General features: G+C 37.5%; 1 protein-coding gene and 1 long non-coding RNA gene across 4 annotated transcripts in view; one reads left to right on the top strand and one right to left on the bottom strand.

Moving 5' to 3' along the window:
* The window catches only part of LOC105465496 (solute carrier family 35 member F1), a 404409-nt gene that overhangs the window by 138703 nt on the left and 242625 nt on the right, over positions 1-23081 (bottom strand). The window lies entirely within an intron of this gene.
* LOC139363287 (uncharacterized) overlaps positions 8965-23081 on the top strand; it is a 36165-nt gene continuing 22048 nt past the window's right edge. The window contains exon 1 of the long non-coding RNA XR_011623315.1: positions 8965-9476. This is a non-coding gene — a long non-coding RNA (uncharacterized lncRNA). The remainder of the gene's footprint in view (positions 9477-23081) is intronic.

Raw genomic sequence — 23081 nt, 5'->3', positions numbered from 1 at the left:
GGAATAAGGATTTTCCAGTAAATGCAGAGTTCTGGATAACCAAGGGACAAAGTAGCATTTAACTCCTGCCCCACACAAGAAAGATATTCCTCCCGGACTCAGAAGTGCTAGGGGGAAGAAATGGGGAAACATACAGGTCTCAGAGCAGTGAAGATACTGACTTTGCCTCTTGCTAATGCTATCACTGATACATCTAGGCAGAGTGGTCTGTTGGCAGCTGTAAAAAAATATACCTGTGCTTCAAGCATGGCATCAGGAGCTGCCAAGAGCTGCTAGACAAGAAGGAGCTATGCAGCCAAGACAGCAGGTGCAATCTGGTGGTGACTAAATCTCCCAACTAAACCTGACCCTGACCATAGTCACAGAATCTCTACCCTATCTCTGATATGGGAAAAGATTTTGGAATCATGGCCTAAGATCTTTTCTAAGGGGAGGGGAGAGCCCTAAATGTGACTAATTTTAGAGCCCTAAATTTCTCCCTACTTTCAGTAGCGGCTAAGTTAAAATGGGTTGAGTCACAGTAAATACACGGATGTATTTTTCCTACATATCTGGATGTGCCCTGAAGTTCAAACCCACAGACATCACACACTAAAATACCCCCGTTTTCCTGTAAAGTCCTTCCAGAAGACTTATTTGTGTGTGTGTGAAGACAGACATGTATGGTACATATTTTTCTTTTTTGCCACAAATCCCATATCCTGACGTTGAAAGACTCGAAAGACAGTTCATGCTGGACCCTCCCTAGAAATTCAGGTGCAGAATACTCTTGTCCTTTGGAGGACTAAAACGGAGAAGCAGGAAAAGTGGAGTTGGGGCATTGGTTGCTTACTCAGAGGATGGATGGTATCCTGGTCCTGAGGAGAGAATGTTTCACTTACTGTTGTGCTCCCTTTAGCAGAGTATCTGGGAGAGATTCCACACTGTGGTGGAGCTTGGAAATCCCTTGGACTGGATTTCTGGGAAACCTGCTCCACGTATGGTAGGGCCAGGTAGTCCATTATCTAGAAACACTTTTGAGAGTCTCGCTCTTGATAGTTATTCCAGTACACTGGCACAACACAGCATTGTTGTAGGCCAACCAGGATGTGTGGTCATCCTGTCCCCACCGTGGGGAGACCCTCTCATAATATGTGTTATATTGTTACTTGTGTCCTGTGCTTTGTCAAGAAAACATCACATCCTAAAAAATAGCCAGAAATTGCTGTTTTCTAAATCACTCAGAGGAATTTGAACCAGTACCCAGGGCAAGCTGTATGCCGATTCACTAGCAGTTTGACAAAAGTCTTTGCTGTTGTAAGGTAGGTGGAGAGAGAAACAGATTTCTCTCTGCTTCCTGATATTCAAAGACTAGGGAAATGAATAAAAGGTCAAAGAATAAGAGACTATTTGTACTCTTGCTTATAAGAAGGAATTCAAGTAAATGACTTTTTGAAAAACACAAAAGAAACAGTAGCAGATTATGGCTGGCAGAAATGTCACAGTAATTTGTAAAATGCTTCTGCTAATGTTAAATTAATTGCAGAGTCTGTGGTAGTTTAGACCTACTGAGCCCTGTTCCAGGAAGGTGTCTCCAGCTAGGTTGGGTCTTCTTGAATTAACTAGTTTGAGATTCTAGGTAATAAGAGCTTACTGGGAAGTACATGCTTTAGGTCCCAAGGACTTACTATTTAAAAGGTGTTTCTTGATGGTCACTGTTGAGTATTGACCTCTACTAATGCTGTTGTCATTTCATGAGTTCTGTGCAGTTTTTCTCTAAGTAATTTCTTTCTTTTCCATGCATGTCTTGGCGCCAAGAAAAATTTGGTTCAGAAACTTTTACTCTCTGTTGTCAATAATGGCTCTTAATCATCCAGGTGGAATTCACCTCTAACCTTATCTTCAGGGAGTGAAATTTTAGCTTAAACTGTGACCATGAAATATAAACATGCCATCTAATCATTTGCTATCTGTTATAGGTTTCAAAGCTACGTAGAAAGCTTCAGAAAATACAGATCTTTACTGCTGGTGGTATTTCAAGACATCTAGAGTTACTATGATGGATTGCAACAGTCTGAGCCATGCAGTTCTACTTACTTTGAAACAGATTTTGAGGATGATGTTTAAAATTTTGAAGTCAGACCAAAGAGATCCTTCTAGAGTGCACATTTCCAAAAAACAATAATAGATTTTAGTTTATTCATTTGAACAGAAGAATCATGAGAATAACTTAAGTTTTACTGTAATGGTCTTTAAGGATTAAATTTGGTTTTGAAAACATACCATCAAGGTGTTATTTTACATTATAGGTCTTTGATAATATCAGTCTATAAGAGTATAACTATGTTACAAATGTTCTTGGTCATAGTATATATTACATATATGAAAATAAAAATGTCATTTCATAACGATGAATAATATAGAACATCCACATCCATTACCTTGTTTCTAAACTGAGTTTTTAAAAAAATATTTTTATTATAAAAATAGAGATGAGGTCTTATCATGTTGGCCAGGCTGGTCTTAAACTCCTGACCTCACGCAATCCTCCCACCTTGGCCTCCCAAAGTGATGAGATTACAGGAGGGAGCCACTGCACCTGACCTAAATTGCTTTTATTTGTTGTTGTTGTTGTTATTATTATTATTATTATTATTATTATTATTTTGACAGGGTCACTCTGTTGCCCAAGCTGGAGTGCAGCGGTGTGAACACAGGTCACTGCATCTTCGATTGCCGGGGCCTAAATGATCCTTCCACTTCAGCCTCCAGAGTAGCTGAGGCCTCAGAGGTGTGCCACCACTCCTGGCTAATTAAAAAAAGAAATTCTTTTTTGTTTGTAGAGATGTGGTTTTGCCATGTTGCCCATGTTGGTCTCAAGCTCCTGGGCTCAAGTGATCCACCCACCTCAGCTGCCCAGAGTGCTGGGATTACAGGCATGAGCCATAGCATCTGGCCCTAAATTGCTTTTTTATGCTTGAGTTTATTAATACCTTGAATTTATTCTATTCTATGCTTGACTAAATTTCTTAAGCTCGAAGAATAAATCAGGAAGAAGATAAAAAGAAAAAGTGGAAAAAATAATGAAAAAGAAAACAAAGACCATAACAGAAAGAATCATCCAAGTGAAAAGTTGTTTCTTTAAAAAATAAAACTAGCAAACACACTTTACTATTTCTTGCTCTACCATTATTGAAAGTCACTTTCAAAATCTACCACTTTGATGGGACAATTTTTACTTTATCTATTTTGAATCAATATTACTATGTACTTTTACAGGCTTAGGATTGCTTACCTCTAACTAAAACTTTAATCAATAGGTAGTGAGTCTCATCACTAAGGAACATTTTGTCTTAAAGTTTATATCAAATGTATCTAAAGTAGCTCTTTTTTTGTTTGGAGTTTACCAAATTTATTTTTTTCCATTATTGTATTTTCAGTCCGTTTTGGTCTTTCCAATTTTAAGTGTACCTTTTATAATCATCATACAGCTAGAATATTAAAATTTATGCTGCTGACTTATTTTTTAATTGGAAAGGCTTGTGCATTGACATTGATACTGATTTCTGATATATTCCTACTCATTTTGGTGATGTTTTGGACTTTTGGTTTGTCTCATATATTATTTATTCTCTCTGCTGCACATTTTTCCTTCTCTTGGAGTTATTGAATTTCCCTCCCTCTTTTTATTGTCTTTCCTCTAATAGGTTTTAAATTAGGTGTTCTATTTCTATTCTTTTAGTGGTTACTTGAGAAATATAATACTCCAGTGTTTAAAGTTAATTTTACCCTCCTCCAAATCAATACAAGGACCTTGGAACATTTTAATCCCAACCACTACTTCCTAATTTGAATGTTGCTGTTGCCTATGGTTTTATTTTTTCCAAATTCATACTTCACAAACAAAATAGTATCATTATGTTTTGCAAAATTAGTATTTGTATAGATTTGCCTTCATGTTTGCCATATTCTTTACTTATCATTCCTTCTTCAATTTAGTTCCCTGAAGTACATTGTTTGAAGTTCCCTTGCTGAAAATCTGTTAGTAGGAAACTCTATTTTTATTTATCAGAAAATATCTTCAATATACCCTCTTTTTTAAAGGATAATTTTATTACATATGTAATTGTAGGTTTTGTTGGTATTATTACACTTCTCTAGATGTCATTGTTTGCCTAATTGTTATTATTTTGTGGGTAGTCTTTATCTTTCCTTTGCTGTATGTAAGATCGTCTCTTTAGGGTTCTGCAGTTTTATTATGATGTGTCTAAACGTGGTCTTATTTTTATTCTAAAGGTAGTGAATACCTTGCTTGGTATTCACTAGACTTTCAGAACCTAGGGATTTGGGTCTTTTATTAATTCTGAAAAATTAGTTGCCATATCTCTTTAGTGCCCCTCTCCCTTTCTCTCTATAATCTCCTTTCAGAATCTGAGTTCATATTGCACATTCTCATTCTCCATGTCAATTAACATGTTTCATATTTTCATCTTTCTATTTTTGTCCTACATCCTGAATAAAGTTTGAAGAACTAGCTTTCACTTTGCTAATTCTCTCTTTAGTAGAATCACATCTGTTGTTTTATTTCTATATTGGGTTTCTAATACCAATTATTACATTTTCATTTCTAGAAATTCTATTTGTTGTTTTTTTCAGATCTACCTGATCAATTTTTGATAATCTCTTTCTCCCTTGTTATACAATGAAAACCCTCTTATATTTCTTTAAAAATATTTACTTTAATTCTTTATCTGGTAATTCCAACATCTGTAATCTTTGCAGGTCTGTTTCTGTAGCTTATTGTTACACTGCCTCTTTCTCATGTTATTTGTTTCCTCCATTTGTTTAAAATGTTAAAAAATTAGTAGCTCATAGTCCTTAGAACTTGACCTATGGGAATTCTTTGAGATCTTATTTTAAAACGCATTTCTCCAGAGGATCTGTACTTGTTTATGCCAAACACCTAGGGAAGCTACCAATCTGAGACTACTTAAAATTAAATTTTAGCTTCAGTGGTTGGATAATATGCTTTCTAGCTGCAAATATGCATACATATGGGCTATGGTCAGAAATTCTCAAAGGAAAAATTTTTTTCCTATTGATTTTGCTATCAACAGACCAAAACTCAGACAGGCACATTTCCCTATTTCCTTTCTTATGGGACAGATTTCATCCTAGCTCATCTGCTGAGAGTTTCCCGGATTTACTCCAGGTCTCTGGTCCAACATTCCACATTTGCTGTGTTCCAAGCCTTTCCTTTTGAATGCCGTATTGGCAACTGTTAAAACCCAGGTTCTAGGCCACTAAGAGCAGCAGTCACATGCCTCAGTTACATAACCAGTGTGAGAGTGTCTGTCTATAGGAGCTGCTGGCCTACAGCTTATGTCTGGCCTCCACAAATTCCTGTAACTTTACGAGAAGGTCAGTTATGCTTTTAAAAAGCCTTTTAAAAATATTCATTCCACAATCCCAAGAGTACTGTGCTGGGAAGAGTTTCTCCCAACATATAAACAAAAAAATTGAAATCTGTGATAGTCAATTTTATGTGCCAATTTGACCTAGCTAAGAGGTGCCCAGATGGCTAGTAAAACATTATTTCCAGGTATCTGTGATGGTGTTCCCAGAAAAGAATAGCATTTGAATCAGTCCACTGAGCAAAGAAGATTTCCCTCACCAATGTGGGCAGGTACTTCCAATCTGTTGAGAACCCAGAGAACAAAAAGGCAGAGGAAAGGTAAATTCACTCTTTTTCTCTTCTGGAGCAGGGACATTCATCTTCTGCCCTCGGATATCAGAAATCCTGGTTCTCAGGCTTTTGGAGGAAGGGACTTACACCAACAGCTCCTTTTCATCCTGTTCTCAGGCCTCCAGACTCAAACTGAATTACATCACTGGCATTCCTGGTTCTCCAGCTCGCAGATGGCAGATCATGCGACTTCTCAGCTTCCAAAATCATGTGAGCCAATTTCTCTTTTTATATAGATGGTCTCTTATTGGTTCTGTTTCTGTGGAGAACCCTGACGAATACAAAAGTGAAGCATACCCAACCCCTGTTCCAAAAACTCCTAAGATAAGCCTGGCTCCAGTCACTTCTGCTCAGTTTTCAGTGTATAAGGGGTATTCATAGATTTAACTCAGCGGAAACATTAATTTAAACTCTATCTAGAAGAGGAATCAATTAAGTCATGGATATTCTGCATTTAAAAAGTCTTCATTAAAATTTTTAATAATGTGGACATAACCTTTCTGTTACGGCCCCCATAGAAATATTCTAAAGAAGAACGTTCAAAACTGTTTTGCTATTATCTAAGTTTAGTTTTGAGAGACTGAGTTGCTAAACCTCCATGGGTGAATCTGATTATATGTCAATCACAGACCTGGGTTTTTAGTGCACAAATCTACTCTCAGAGGGACTGAAATATCCTGGGAAAAAGATAAGAGAGTTATCTTTGGGATACATCTTATATCTGTCCTGTGGCTGTCTGGGTTTCTTTATAGGTATTGTCAGTCTCCTGTAGTTGACTGGGTAGGAGCAGGGTCTTCTCTGAGGCTCAGTGTAAGGAATTTTCTCCACATCTAAGGTTTTGTGGAATAAAAAACGCACTTGGGCTTATTCTGTGATTCTTCCTGAACTATCTGTGATTCCTCCCTCCTCCCCCTTAAAAGTAAATGATAGGTAAAAAGTATCATTAGAAAGATAAAATATGCTAAAATTCACTTTTAAGGTTAAATACCATTTACTAAAAATAAATTCTTATAAATAAGATGGTCAGCTGCATTGAATATAAAAGTAAAAAGGATATGAAAACTCTTTCAAAAAAACAGCTGTAGGAACACAGGGTCTTCCCACACATTGGCAAACAGTTGGGCCCTAGAAACAAGGCCTCTAACAAGAGAGGTGTGGAGGAGGAAGTGAGGCCAATATTCTAGGTAGGGAAGGTGAGAGGGACAGAAGAGTTGGCATGCTTTGGGGGATGGTAAAAAATCTAGATCACCAACTCCCAGGAGGTGTGGATATCTAGCGGTGTAGTGATCCCAGGAATTTGAACAGAAGGGACATAGAGCAGTGCTGGAGATCTGATTAGCTGTGGTTTCCAGTTTTGGGAGATACTTGAGCTGCAAGATTGGGAAAGCTGCTATTGTAGGAGTAGAACATCCAAACCTCACAAAAGTGAGCATGAGATCATTTGACACCTACCTCACCCCAGTACTACCACGGCAGGCAGCACAGAAGTAAGGAGGAATGGGGAGTGGCTTTATAGCCAGCACTTAGCCCAGGCCTTTCCTTTCTGCCAAAAATCAGTGTGTTCTACATGACCACTGCAATGGGAAACATTTGTGAGTACGGACAGACCATTTTTCAGAGTTCACAGAAGAGTTCAAAGGGACTTAGAATCTACAGTAGTAAGTTAAAAAAAATAACCATCTAGAACAATGGAACTATGGCAGAGGAAAATTCTGTTTAAATTATGAATATTGACTATTTTTTTTAAAAGAAAACTAAGAATTTTCTGTAATTTGTAACCAGTCAGTGGCAGGGTCAATAACAGGAGTTTAGAGGCCAATACATAGAAGAGGCTGGACCACACTAGAACAGAGATCAGTCCCTGTCCAAGGTTCTGGCATTTCCTCAAACTCAAGAGGAAATTCTTAAATTCAAGCCATCCTTTTCATTCTAAGAGTTTTTATAATGAAGCATCCAACTATTCCATGCAGCAGGAAGGGAACTGCTTAACTGTAGGGTATGTGGGAGGGATTATCTCCTTTACTTTCTTGGCCACTCCAGTAAGTTTTGATTTAGAAGAGGAAATATAAGATAAAATTTGTCTAAGATAGCAAAAGGATAGGGAGGCTTGCTCAGAAAAGATGAAGTTTGGTCAGTTATAACATATTTAACAGTATCTAATTTAGAGTTTCACATTTTTAGGAAGTGTGAAGAGATCAAAGAGAGTCAGGAGATGTGCAAGGAAAGCGATGATAGGCGTAGAAAATAGGAGCTATCAAGAAAGCTTTAAAAAGCATGCAGCAGTCCTTAAAGATGGGAAGGTTTTGGTGATTTAATCTGACTTGAGGTGACTTTGAGGAATACAAAAGATTGTTAGAAAGGAGTGAGTTTATAACACCATGGAAAAACTTCTGGTCAGGTATCAGGAAAAAGATACAGAATTAGCTGCTTGGTAATATGCTTTCCTGCAATAAGGATGTAGGAGGATGTAAGAAAATCAATCGATCCCTTTTTCATTTGTGATCATTTAGGTGGAGTGACCTGTGAGTATATATATAAAAAAAAAAAGCACAAATTTAAACTATAAATAAAAATGTGGCACTAGAAAGAAAAAAAAGGGGGAAGTGTCCCAAGGAAAGATGCCAACACAGCTAAACGATGTGCTTATTCCCAAGCTCAAAACAAAACAAAAGCAAACACAAAATGAATGTACCTTGTAAGACTTAGTTATGTTAGCTATGTCATAAAACAATATGTACTGTATAATTACAATTTTTAAAGGTTAAATGTATATACAAAAATGTATCTCTCTGGAGAGAATGTAGATGATTTTTTTTCATTGTATTTTAAAGGTATATTCCCAAATCTCTATAACCAACACTTTATGACCAGTAAAAATAAACAAATATTTTAAGCAAAAAAGGAGGCCCAGCACTATGGCTCATACCTTTAATCTCAGTGTTTTGAGAGGCCAAGGCAGGAGGCTTGCTTGAGCCCAAGGGTTTGAGGCTTCAGTGAGCTATGATTGCCACTGCACTCCAAAAACAAAACAGAAAGGAGGAAATTAATCAATCTCCTCCCAATCTGATCAGCAGAGAAGTGAGTCCTTCTGTCTCAAAGAGAAATGAACTGAACTGAAGCTGTTGAGAGGAGAGTCATAAGAATGAAGAGGGGACTGGGGATATTTACTTGGAAAGAAAAGTGTGCATAGGGTGTGCCTCTAAACATTTCAGTGACTATCTAATAAAAGAACAGTTTAATATTCCATGGGGTAGGGAAATAGATTTAAGATCGGAAGTATCAGCTGAAAGGAAACATTTTGGCTCATTATAAGGATGAAATTTAATGGTCAGAGCTCCCCAAAGATGAAATACATTTCCCTGGAATCCAATGAGCTCAAAATACTTAACCTTGAAGAAATGGAGACCCCACAGTTGGAGTAGGTGACTCTAAGGATCTCCACCAACTTTTTTTTTTCCCTCTCGCTAATTGGTCTCACTATAAATAAGAAAAGCTATTTTTCACCTTTGACTGTCTGAAATTAGATTAGCAAACTATGGATAATGGAGTGACTATAGATACTTTCTCAAGTGGAGCAGAAGTGCCTGGTCAAACTAAGCCTCCTCTTCTGACCTTCAGGTATGACTTCTCATCTTCTACCTCAAGAAGCTTCTAGGAATACAGACAGAAGAGTGTTAACTTTTAAAATTGCCAACCGTGTTTGCTGGAAGTGTTCCCATGTATGCCTGTGACAGTGGTGGTGGTTGTGAAGGTGAGGCTGATTAATGTAACTAAGGTTGAAAACATCTGAGTAATGGCATGTGGACTTACATAACATCAGATAGCCTTGGTAGCAGGAAAACACATAAAACTTTCTGCTTTCTTTTATAAATCAAATAATTATGTTAGTGGCATTTTGGTAAATTGGTTAGAAAGTTTCATTTCAAAAGTTTTGATTACAAAGTTTCTGATGATTTTTGTTGACTGATAAAAATAGGATATCCTGAATTTGCATATTCAAAGAATTGAATTTCTTATTTTTGCTGCCAATGAGGATTTTCCATAACAGAAAAGGCTTGACAAGTATTCGCACCACGACTTTTCACATCCCAGCCTGAGAAATGAGATCAAGGAAAGTGGAGCTTGTCTAATTGCTAATTTGCCAATTCGAGTCTGTAGGAAGTGGAAAATCGAGGCTTTGACTTTACTTTAATTTTACTTTCTATACTTCTATATGGACTGAATTTTTAACAACACCATTAATTATTTTTTACAATAAAAACAAATTGTAAAAATTAAACATTTAATGGTTAGCATTGCCAAAGACCTGTGCCAGTACCTAACAAATGCGATGAGGTATAGGCAGGGTGGAAAGTGGCTGAAAGCAATCTTCCCACTTCTGTAGCTCTGGTTCCAGTCTTGGCTGTGCTTCTTACTAGCTGTATGACTTTTAATTGTCTTCACGTTTAAAGAGTACTTTTATTGCTTATAGATTTATATGATGACAGAGTTGTTTTTTCTTTTCCTCAGCACTTCAAAAATGTTTTTAAAAAATGCCTTCTTGCCTCTATTGTTTGTGATGAGAAGTATATTTTCCCTTTGTGTAATGCATTTTTTTATTGCTGCTTTCAAGGTTTTCTTTTTCTTTTTGTTTTTTAGAAGTTTGACATAGAAAAGAAGGGTGATTTTCTTTGCATATTTTCTGCTTGGGATTTGCTGAGCTTCTTGGATCTGTTTGATGTGTTTCAACAAATATGGAAATTTTTCAGCTATTATCCCTTCAAATATTTATTCTGCACCATTGTCCCTCTTTTTCTTCCAGAAGTCCAATTGCATGCATGTTGGATCATTTAATATTATCCCATATACCTTGGATATTCTATTCTTTCTTCCTCTCCTCTCCTTTTTATTGTGTTTTAGTTGGATACCTTGTGCCCATCTACCTTCTAATTCACAGATTCTTTCCTCTGTTGAGTCCTACATTCTTCATTTCTTTTACTATGTTTTTTATTTGTAGCATTCCCATTTGACTATCTTAAAAATAGGTGCCTGATCTCTAGTGAAATTCCCAAGTCTTTATGAATGTTATTGATTGATCCCACTAGAACTTGATTTTTATCATAGTTAAGTTTGATAATTTGCTGATAATTCTAACATCTATGACATCTCTGGATCTGCTTCTATTGATTACTTTCTCTCTTGACCATGTGTCACATTTTCTTGCTTCATTGCATGTCTAGTCATTTTAACTTGTATCTGCACATTTTGTATAAAAAAATAGTAGAGACTGAACTAAGCAATATTTACTTCCAAGTCCATGCCCTTTCACTTGTGTCAGGCTTGTTAATCGAGAAACAGAATCAATCTGATCACTGGGATTGGGCTTTCTTGCAACTTTAGCTTGACTTAGTTTACCATTGTCTTCAAATAATTTGAGAGCAGAATCAGTACTTACTTTTCTTCAGGGCAAGGAATCTGAGTGGTGGGTAAGGTTCCGGAAATTGCTGCACTTTACAACTATGCTTCCAGCTTTCTGAAGCATTAGATACATCTCTTTGCTTTACAGTTCTGCTGTTATTTGGACTTTTGAGAATTCTCTTTGCTCTCCAGTCCTGTACCAGGATTTCTATACCTATGGAATTCTCTCTCTTTCTATGCCTGAAATGTCTCAGAAAGATTTTTCTCAGTTCTCCAGTCCTAGCTTGGCAGCTGAAAGTCTGGTGTATCTTAAACTCATTTCTCTCAGATCTCTTGTACTACTCTCCTTCATCTGCAAAGGATGGCTGCCATGCACTGGGAGGCTTCACAAACTTAGGCAGGATCGCTTTTAGCTCTCCTGCATTACCCTACAGTGTGTGGTATATCACATGCCCAGCACTAGGTGAAGACCCATATAACAGAGTTTGCAGGTATATATAGACCTGCCCTGTGGCTGAGGTCCTTTAGAATTATAATCTGCCTCACCAGTCCATATGTGGCCACATTTTTTTTTTTTTTTTTGTAATCTGTTAGGGATGAGATAAATGTGAATATTTTTCCTTCTACAAATGAAATTTTCTGGAGTTTTGTATATTTAGGTTTCTTTTCCTCCTTAGCTTTCTGTTGGGTTCAGAAATCTGTAATTTTACAGCTTATTAGGCTTGTTTTGTTGTTAGAATGAGAGATGATCTTTTGTGGCTTGTTATATGCTAAATAGAAGTCACTACACAAGTTTTGGTAAGTTAACTAACTTCTCTGAGTCTCATCTGTAAGAAGACCTATGGGATGCTTGTGGGGATTAAAGATGATGTGCTGTATATTCTCATTATCTTTTTCTTTCTCCTTCGGATGGTACTTGAAATAGTGCACAGTATGATTATAAAAACAAACAAATTCACTGTGCACTATTTCCTTCTCCTTCATTTAATTTTGTGCTTCTCTTTGTCAATGTTCATCCAAGTTGAATAAACTGAGTTTCACTTGTTGCTTCAGAAAATCTTATTCATCCTGAAATATACTAGTTTTATTCAGAGCTACGGCTTAAATAAATTAATAGCCAGCCCTAAAAAAGTCACATACAATTGGATACTGACTCTCAAGTATCATCAGATAGATTAACATTTTAATGAAACAACCACAATTACAAATTCATATCTCCAAGCATATAAATACATTAATAAATACTTTTTATTTGACAGTTATCCCCATTTTTTTGAGCCAGGAAATCTGAGCCACAGAGATATTAAGGTGGCTTGCTTAAGGAAAGAACATAAACCACAGTAGAGACTATACTTGAACATAATTTTACTGTCTTGATTCACACAGCAGTCATCTAGACCATGCTGCTAATTTATACAGATTGGGGATTTCTGGAACCTGCTTCTATATAACTTTCATTATTTTTTAAAGAGACAGGAAGCATATATATTGTTTGCTTCATTTTTTTGGATGAAACATTAATAAAAATTTCACAAGACTGCAGAAAACCATATGTAAGTGACATTAGGTTATAGAAAAAGGCAGGATACATTTAGCTGAAGGGCATAACCTTGCACCGATAGTGGTTAAATTCCTCTATGTCTCTAATCCACTCTTCCCATTCAACACCAGCAAACCTACTATGGGATCCAAAATCCAAATGTTGGAAGATGTCCAAGGGTTATCCCTCATACTCTGCTTTCTAAGCAAAAAGAATCAGTTTTTTTGTTTGTTTGTTTGTTTGTTTTGAATGGAGATTCTGATTAAACCTTAGCTAAACTGACTCGAGTACTCTGGCTTACATGATGCCCTAAAGGATTATTACTGATGTCATTTATGTGATCGCAAGCTGTGTTTACAGCACTAAAGAAAGCCAGGCTTGGGTAGTATTAATAGCCCTACTAATTATACTACTATAAAAGGTTTATGGATGGTATAAATTCCTATATTATTATCCAGTGCTCTGGCAGTGGCATTCTTCCAGAGGAAGGTATCACAGGGCTCATTTGTTTTCCCTTTTTTTGCACTAATTCATGAGAAGATGAAAACAAGAGACTATGTGAAAGAAAGAAGAAAAGGAGTCCACTGGGACACACTCTTACACCAAGATCATTATTATTTCACATTTTTACTTTAGGACTTAAAAGTTATTTCCTGTTGCCAATAAACATATAAAAGGAAGCTCAGTTTACTGGTAATTAAGGAAATGAAATATAAAACAATAAAATATTTTTTGCCTTTCAGACTGACCAGAAAATTACTGATAATATTCAGTGGTGACAGTTAAGTGGGGCAATAGGTACTCTTGAATACCACGAATAGGCTTTTGAATTGGTAATGTTCTTTTTGGGGAAGGACTGTTAAGGGGAATTTTTATTAATATTTAGAATGCCCGTTGACTCAGCATTTATTTTTAGAAATGTAAACAAGAGGCCGGGTGCAGTGGCTCAAGCCTGTAATCCCAGCACTTTGGGAGGCCAAGGTGGGCGGATCACGAGGTCAGGAGATTGAGACTATCCTGGCTAAGAAAAACGGTGAAACCCCGTCTCTACTAAAAATACAAAAAAAATTAGCCGGGCGTGGTGGCGGGCACCTGTAGTCCCAGCTACTCGGGAGGCTGAGGCAGGAGAATGGCGTGAACCTGGGAGGTGGAGCTTGCAGTGAGCCGAGATCGCACCACTGCACTCCAGCCTGGGCAACAGAGCAAGACTCTGTCTCAAAAAAAAAAAAAAAAAAAAAAAAAAAAGAAAGAAAAAGAAATGTAAACAAGATACACTCACATGTATACAAAGATATACCTATAAATATGTTTTCTATAAAAAAGGATGGAATAATTCAAAATTGGAAACGATTTGTATGACCACTAACTGTGGGCTTATCAATATTATCACAACAACAAAAGTGAAAAAAGTAAGCTGCAGGCTGGGCATGGTAGCTCACACCTGCAATCCCAGCACTTTGGGAGGCCAAGGTGGGTAGATTGCTTGAGCTCTGGAGTTCAAGACCAGCCTAGCCAACATGGCAAAACTCCATTGTCTCTACACAAAATACAAAAATTATCAGGGCATAGTGGCATGAACCTGTAGTTCCAGTTTCTTGGGAGACTAAGGTAGGAGGATCTATTGAGCCCAGAAGGTCAAGAGTACAGTGAGCCATGATCAAGCCATTGCACTCCAGCCTGGGTGATAGAGCGAAATCCTGTTTCCAAAAGAGAAAAAGAGAAAAGAAGAAAAAATAAAAAAGCAAGCTGCAGAACAACTTGTTTAGTTTCTAGCATTTACACAAAAACACATGATAATTATGTATATAAATGCATATGCACAGAAACATGCCATGAAAGATAAATAACAAAATTTAACAAAGATTCCCTTTGGAGAATGGGATTTATGGTAGACGAGACAAACTATTACTTTAAACAAACTATATTTATGTCTATATTTGAAATGTTTATATTTACATAAACACTTAATGTTTATACTCATGTCTTACTTGGGTAATTTAAAAGATAAAAGTAAACTTAAAAAATGAGGTCATGTGCGGCTGGGTCATACCTGTAATTTCAGCACTTTGGGAGGTCAAGGCAGGTGGATCACTTGAGCTCAGGAGTTTGAGACCAGCCTGAGTAACATGGTGAAACCCTGTCTGTATAAAAAAATACAAAAATTAGCTGGGCATGGTGGTGCACACCTATAGTCCCAGCTACTTGAGAGGCTGAGGCAGAAGAATGGCTTGAGCCCAGGAGGCAAAGGTTGCAGTGAGCCCAGATTGCACCACTGCACTCCAGTCTGGGCAACAAAGCCATATCCTGTCTCAAAGAAAAATAAAAAGAATATGGTTATAATGTTATCACCTCAAATATAGCCTCAGAGTCTCTTGGCTCTCCATGGCTTCTTTGTAGAATTTAGCATGTAAACATAATAGCAAGTGGACACATTAGCATGTTATATCTATTCTATAAAGTGGGCATGTGCCTTAGAAGCAGTCCAACAAATATATTTGATTCAAAGATTCCTTATTAAGGAGATCTTTCCATTTATTTTAACTCTCAATCAAATTGGATTGATTTTAATTGGAAGTTCTAGATAGTAAGAGATGAATGGAGTTCTTTGAGTTTAGCAAAAATGCTGAATATAGAGTGCAATATCAATCAAAATTATTTGTTATAAAATTTGTGCCTAAAATATTAAGTTTATTTGCTTTTTTACATTAGCATCAGTCTCCCACTCCGAAATCCAAGGCAACTTGGCTTGCATTTTAGAAGACACTCTGCTCAAAGAACAAAAATTAGCATAGTGCATCTTTGGCCTCCTTTCCTCAACTAGACAGGCTAATTAGAAAGCAAGTATAGCAACATCCTAGTACCTTGATTTTGAGTTGCTTTGAATCCTTATTAAAAGATCTTATTTTGGCTCACAGTATAAAGCACAGAAGTACATGTTGATTTGATTTCAATAGATATGAAAAATAGTCACTTTTTATTAACCAATTCCTCCCGTTTTTTGAAAATCCTGATTTCAATTTATATCATAAATGATGAAAGGTTTACATGGTCATCCAGTGCCTATAATGTTTTAAAAGAGAGATTATCGGGATGAAGGTGGCGTGGGTTATCAGAGACAGAAAGCAGTTCAAAGGTGGTAGCAGCAGTCCAGGTAAGAGGCGATGGGTGGCTTGGCTGGGGGCAGTGATAGAGCTGATGTGGATGGAGAGAGGGCATTTGTAAGGGTCTCATAGTGTTGGGAACACCGCTCAATAGATCATCATGAAATTTAACTGAAGACAACTATGCATTCAGTCAATATATTCTTCAACCAAATTAATCTCCAACCCCAGAGATAATGTGGGTTCTTTAAGTTTGTGTGTTGAGTTTGCTTAAATGTTAGCCATGAGAGGCTGCATAGATATATGAGAGATATTTGTGGTGAGGTTGTAGAGACCTTCACTAGGGGAAAATTCCCTTTATGTTTTGAAGGTGAAGCCATGAATAGATTTTGCTCATACATTTTGGTATAAGATTAATAGGACACAATAATGTTTTCTTCAAAGGAATGATCATTGCTACATTTAGTTGGATATTTACCTGTGATACTTTCTGAAAACACATTAGGATGAGTGGAAATTGTGCATATTGTGATGTTGCAATCAGAGACACCATTAATTTACTCCTCTAGAATACTACAAAATGGTAATTGAATACTCTGAAAGATGTGAATAACATTTGCTGAATGGAGCATGTGGCATACTCAGAAAATGAGATGAGCTAGTTGGTTAAAAAATTGATATTTTTCTCTCTCTTCCTGCCCCTCTGCAGATGCTAACAGTCCCAGTGAGTGGTTGTATATCTTTGTTCTCTGTCAGATACTGGGATAAAGCCAGTGAACTCTGATATCTTCCATTGTGTTTTCACTTGGTCACTTTATAACATAAGATTATTGTGGTTTCGAATATTTTATGGGGCTTGTTAGACATTTCAAAAGAGTTTAAATTCAGTATACCAGCAAGGGCTGAAGGTATATTCCCAAATCACCAGGAAAAGGAGTAAAGCCAGTTTGCCGCTACATAGAGAGGTCACTTGGGTCTGAAGTCACTTGCTGTAGACCATGGACCTATATATAACTGCTCGTAAAGGAAGAGGAGACAATTAAGAGTCTTGTAAGTCACTCATATCCTCCATCTGCATTTTCACTTTCCACGGTTTCAGTTATCCATCGTTAACCACCGTCTGAAAATAAGTGAGTACACTACAATAAGGTATTTTGAGAGAGAAAGACCATATTCACATAACTTTTATTACAGTATATTGTTATAATTGTTCTATTTTGTTATTTTTGTTGCTGTGCCTAATTTATAAGTAAAGCTTTATCACAGGTATTCATGTATGTATAGGAAAAAACATAATATATACATAAGGTTCTCTACTATATGCTGTTTTAGGCATCCATTGGGGGTCTTGGGATGTATTCCCTGAGAATAAGGGGGGAATATTATAGTTATCAAAATAGCCTACAGGTCTAGTTCATAGAAGCCCAGCAACCAAGAAGCTGCCACAACTAAGTCTAAATAAAGGAAGTGGATGATGTCTGTGCAGTGTTCTCCAAGAGAGATAGCTGGGGCAAGAGGTGAGGGAAAGAGAGCACAGGGACTGGAAGAACAGAAGCTGCTCTTCTTAATGCAAAGTCAGGGTCCATTTGCACAAAGTCCCTTTGCATGTGAACCATTGAAGAAAAGCTAAGGGGAGGCCATGAAACAGCAAACTATTGATTCTAGTGGTTATAATGAATTATTCTGCTGTGAATAAGTGGGGAAGACAGGACTGAAGCTGGATGGAGAGAGGAGTGGTGAAGTGGATGACAGAGAGTTTTAGTTATGTGCTGTATAACAATGTTTTGGTCAACAACTGACTGTGTATACAATGGTGGTCCTACAAAATGTTAATGGAACTGAGAAATTCCTACTGCCTAGTGATGTCGTAGCTATCATAACATCATAATGAAATTACTTAATTTTTAAATAAGTTTAGTGTAATCTAAGTGCACAGTGTTTATAAAATCTACAGCAGGATACAGTAATGTCTTAGGCCTTCACATTCACTCAGCCAGAGCAATTTCCAGCCTTGCAAGCACCATTCATAGTAACTGCTCTATATAGTTGTAGCATTTTTTATTTTTATGCCATATTTTTACTGTACCTTTAGTATATTTAGATACACAAATATATACTCATTATTGTGTTACAATTGTCTACAGTATTTGGTACAGTAAGTAACATGCTGTACAAGTTTGTTCCCTAGGAGCAATAGGCTCTACCATATAGGCTAACCATGTAGCCCAGGTGTGCAGTAGGCTATACCGTCTAGGTTTGTGTAAGTACACTCTATGATGTTTGCACAATGACGAAATCACCTAAAGACGCCATTTCTCAAAACATATCCCTGTATTAAGTGAGGCATGACTGTCAATGCTTTTGCAATGAAAGTTTGGTGAAGATAAGGGAAAAGTTGGCCCTCAGATTTGTACTCTTGCAGTTACAGAGACTCTTTACTTGTCACTCTCCTCCTCTTATCTGTGAACTTGGAGGGGTAGGAGAAGGGAGATCATCTTTACTCAGGGATCCTTCACACCTCGTAGTACAGTGACTGACAGATGAAGAAAGCCTTCCAAAAGCACTTGCTGAATAAATGAATAGTGAATGAAATAATGAACGAGTGAATTCATGAAGAAAGAAATGAGGGACTGAGGAACTGAAATTTATATAAGAGAAATTTGAATAAGACGTAATCAGGTTGGAGCCTTCTGGAAGGTTCTATATAAAGTAATCATGGGCAGAACTAAAAGTATAAAACTCTTCTGGGGAGAAGTTACATCCTTGGCTTGTGCACCAGGTTGGTTCCTTCAGTTAAGAGACGCTCTCAGTATAGGAATACATTCACCAATGACTTTCCTTTTGGGTGTCTAAATTACTCAACACATCTGAGGTCCAAACAATAGAAAACAGGGGTTGAGACTTAATAAGTTTCCATGTAGTAAATAACTTACAATTTTAACAGTTCAGAGACTTCTACATTTATGTCACTTACATAAGCTATGCCCACACATTTGTCTGTTGAAAAGAAGTTACTTACCAAGTTCCTTAACTTTATTTTTAGAAGGTGAGTTTTTTGCTTGCTTCTGAATGATCTTAGTTTCTTTTAGCCTAACAAAAGTTTAAAATCAATAGCTTGTTTAAAGCTGTGCTATAATTGTCCTGAGTTTAACAATTCACAGCTGGAAATTTCGACCTCAGCAAATGACATCCACTAAGCCAAAAGTTGAAATCTGCTTGTAGGTATATAACCTGCTGCTTTGAAATTGGTAAGGCCCCAGTAGTCCATTGAGTTTGCCCGCAGCCCACTCCTCCAGCTCAGCCATGGCTGAGCAACAGCTCCATGATCTGTGATATCGTGGCCTTCTCCTCTTCTCAAATGATACCCTAGTGGCCACTTCTCCACCAGAAGTGGCTTTGTAACCTCCAATGCATCGTATTCTCTCAGAGCATTTTGCAACTCTTTTTTTTTTTTTTCAATCTTGCATTATTTTTAAAGTTTTTTCCTCTCCCCACCCTGATTTTATTTTCCAACTCTGAAATAGAACATTCTTATCTTGCCTAAAAATGGGAGCACAATTTCTTTTAGTGACCTCATCTAAGGATAGTTCTTGTCTTTGGAGTAGTTCATTAGTAAGGCCAGATCTCCACTTATACAGTTCTTATTTCCATTGTGATGGCCTTAACAGGGATGTGTTGTTCATTGATTATTCCAAATAATTGGTGGAGATTTGGAATTCTGGTTATAAACAGTCACTCAATTTTCCCTCTGGTAATGTATCTGAAGATTTCTACTGTTGTAATGATGGGGTCTTCCAAAGTATCTATGGTTCCTGTGCTCAAAATTGATTCCTTGCTGGAAGTTATCAGGGGCAGGAATGCCATCCTGTCCTGGCTTTGGCCAAATCACACTTCTTTTTCCTCACCTGTGCAGCTGGCACGTACCTCGGTCAGCAGGCCAAATGGAAATTGGGTGTTCCCAGCTGCTTCGGAGCTGCATTGCTTTCTGTATGTGTATTCAGTTGATTGCAGTTTACAATGCATTCATTTATAGCATGCTTTATTTTGATTGGTACCCTAGTGCTCTCAGCCTTTTCTTGAGCAAAGAATAGTAACGGGAGTGTTTTACTCCAGACACGACTTAAGCAGAATCTGGATCTTCTCTGCAATGTCTGGATTTGTAATAAAAGTTCTGTGTCACTCAAAGGAGTAGGAATGTTTTTCTTCCCATTTTTCCCCATTTGTCTATTATTTAAGGCTGTGTGAGAAGGAAAAGGGGTGAAGAGAGGAAATGTGAGAAGAGGTAGAAAACACACACACACAAACAAGGGGAGAGAAAGGGTGGGAAGTAATTCTGCCTTAAGGTTTCTCAGTCCTGATGAAAACTCTAGAACAAGCACTGGCCTAGGAAATTGTTTTCTCCAGTTCTTCCTTTGCCAACCCTCCCTTCCCCTTCTAATCTCTCATAGCTTGGACCATTTGGGTGCAGTTGTGCCTAAAAGTCCAAGGGTGGCTCTGGCTCCTTCTGAACAAAGATTTGGGGTTCCTATTGTTCCTCTTGGCTTAGCTTTCTCAGACAGAAAATCTCTGACTCTATACCCTGGGGGAGGGGCCTCTGAGCTTGCCCATTTAGGAATTAGTCTTGGGCTAGTGAGTTCTCTCACAGTGGCCACTGTAGTGGTAAGAAAACATCTAAAATGGCTCTTTTATTTCTGATCCTTCCATGAATTACACTTGTGCCTACTCTGGCATCCAGGACCAAGTGAAGGAGAACATATATGCTGGAATATGGTCATTGAATTTCAGAGTCCTCATGGTAGAATTTATTCAAATTAAGGGTTACATGTATAAAATCCAACTTGCTGAGAAGAATCAATATTTAGTAAGCAAATATAATGTTGATGATGGCATATTATATTCAGTTTATTGCTTTCTGTATGCCTGACACTGTCCTGTAAGTATTTTATGCATCATCTTAACCCACATGAAAACTATAAGGAGTTTACTATTATTATCCTGACTTATGAAATGATGAAATACAGCACAGACAAGTTATAGATACTCATTAGGGTGACTCAATGACTCTTGAATTTTGCTTGAATTGAGAAATAAAAAAAGTCCAGATCCTAATTGTTTAAAATAATATTTTAATTTAGTTGACTTAAGTAATAATTCCTAAATATGACTCTTAAAGATAAACATTGTTTTAGAAATTAGTAAGTAGGCAGTTAAAGACAAAAAAGTGATATTCACTCTATTTTTTGAAAGAAGATTCAAATAGTAAAAAAAAAAAAATAGCCAGAAACATAAATTCTAATCATATTTTCTTTTATTTGGAGTTATTTCCTTTATGTTTTTCCTCATATAGACCACTGAAGGAGCCCAATCACTTTTAACTTGTAATAGGCCCTAACCCGTCTGCAAGTATCACATTTAAATTTGGTGAGTTACATGATGATCCTCCTTCCAGTCCTCAAAAATCTTGGAAAGTGAAACCAATGAAACTAGACATTCAAAAAATGCATAGGCAGGAAATTATGATCCAAAGATAATTATTACGCAGTTCTAAGTCTTAAAGAAAAAAAACTGCTTCATTTTTTTCTTTCCTGCAAATATCATGCAGTAGTGTCTGCAAGATGGCTAACTGCTGAGTCTTTGATTTAATGAAAACTTAGGGAAAGCAATTGAGTTCACTGCAGGGACTGCTTTGTTCTTCCATTATGATTCGTTTTTAATGAGAAAGATGATTGTAAAGATAAACTCTATTCCTCTGAATTTTTACACTAATTACATACAATGCACTATTTTGGCAGAAGGGGACTTATCTCCTTCAGGCAATATAGTTATCATCTTGTAACCACCCTTCAATCTCCCACATGAACGATGGAGCTGCGTGCCAGGAATGACTATTGCTCTATGCCAGCTCTCAGCATGGATAGATGAATGCTTAAAGATTTCCAGAATTAACAGTCAACATGGACTCCAGATAAAACAGGCAGACAGCCCCTCCCAATGAGCTTATATGCTGTTTAAAATAAAAGAATCAGGAAGACATTCATTAATAAAGTATTTGGCATGGGAGAATGAAGCAACACCTGACATATAAAGAGTATATGTGGGCCGGGCGCGGTGGCTCAAGCCTGTAATCCCAGCGCTTTGGGAGGCCGAGACAGGTGGCTCACGAGGTCAGGAGATCGAGACCATCCTGGCTAACACAGTGAAACCCCGTCTCTACTAAAAAAAAATACAAAAAACTAGCCGGGCGAGGTGGTGGGCGCCTGTAGTCCCAGCTACTCGGGAGGCTGAGGCAGGAGAATGGCGTAAACCCGGGAGGCGGAGCTTGCAGTGAGCTGAGATCCGGCCACTGCACTCCAGCCTGGGCGACAGAGTAAGACTCCGTCTCAAAAAAAAAAAAAAAAAAAAAAAAAGAGTATATGTGTGTCTGAGTGTGTTTGCGTATAAGTTTATGTGAGGATTAATTAAGAGTAGATGGTGTTACATATTCATGTCAATTTCCTTCCATCTAAAAGTCACTTACTGTACTAACTGATGCTGAGAGTTCTATGTAAGATATCACTCTCTTTAAGATTCATACACATTGGTCAGATGGTCAGACACTGTGGCTCAGGACTGTAATCCCAGCCCTTTGAGAGGCCGAGGTGGGTGGATCATTTGAGGTCAGGAGTTCAGAACCAGCTTGGCCAACTTAGTGAAACCCCGTCTCCTCTAAAAAATACAAAAATTAGCTGGGTGGTAGTGGCGTGTGCCTGTAATCCTGGGTACTCAGGAGGTTGAGGCAGGAGAATTGCTTGAGCCTGGGAGGCAGAGGTTGCAGTGAGCTGAGATCATACCACTGCACTCCAGACTGGGAGACAGAGTGAGACCCTGTCTCAAAAAAAAAAAAAAAAAAAAAAGAGAGAAGGTTCATACACATTAGCACACACACGAAATGTACTATTGGATATTATAAGTTTCATTAAGACTGTGGGAGACTCTATTTGGTGCAGATTCACCCTGTAAGCACTATAAGCACTGCTTATGTATAGAGTGTGTGTGTTTTGTATTGTTTGATGGACTTAAGCTTGATAGCTCATGTAACACTAGCAAGTTCCTTGATGCAGGTGCAATTTTTGGGAAGCAGAACTCATTCTTGTCGTCTAAAAGGATGCCACAAGGAAGTAGGAAGTTTTACCAGCATGTCCTAATACCTGTAAGTGACTGAGGGAATAGCTGCATATTGTAAACTCTAGACCCAATGATAACTTATTCCATCATGGTAACTGCTGAGCTATAGTAGTTAATTTTCTTTTTTTTTCCCCTTCAGTCAGATGCACTGAAG

The sequence above is a fragment of the Macaca nemestrina genome, chromosome 5 (genome assembly GCF_043159975.1).
Source record: "Macaca nemestrina isolate mMacNem1 chromosome 5, mMacNem.hap1, whole genome shotgun sequence".
NCBI lineage: Eukaryota > Metazoa > Chordata > Mammalia > Primates > Cercopithecidae > Macaca > Macaca nemestrina.
Note: the sequence above shows the minus strand (reverse complement) of the source record. Positions and strands in the feature narration are given on the sequence as shown.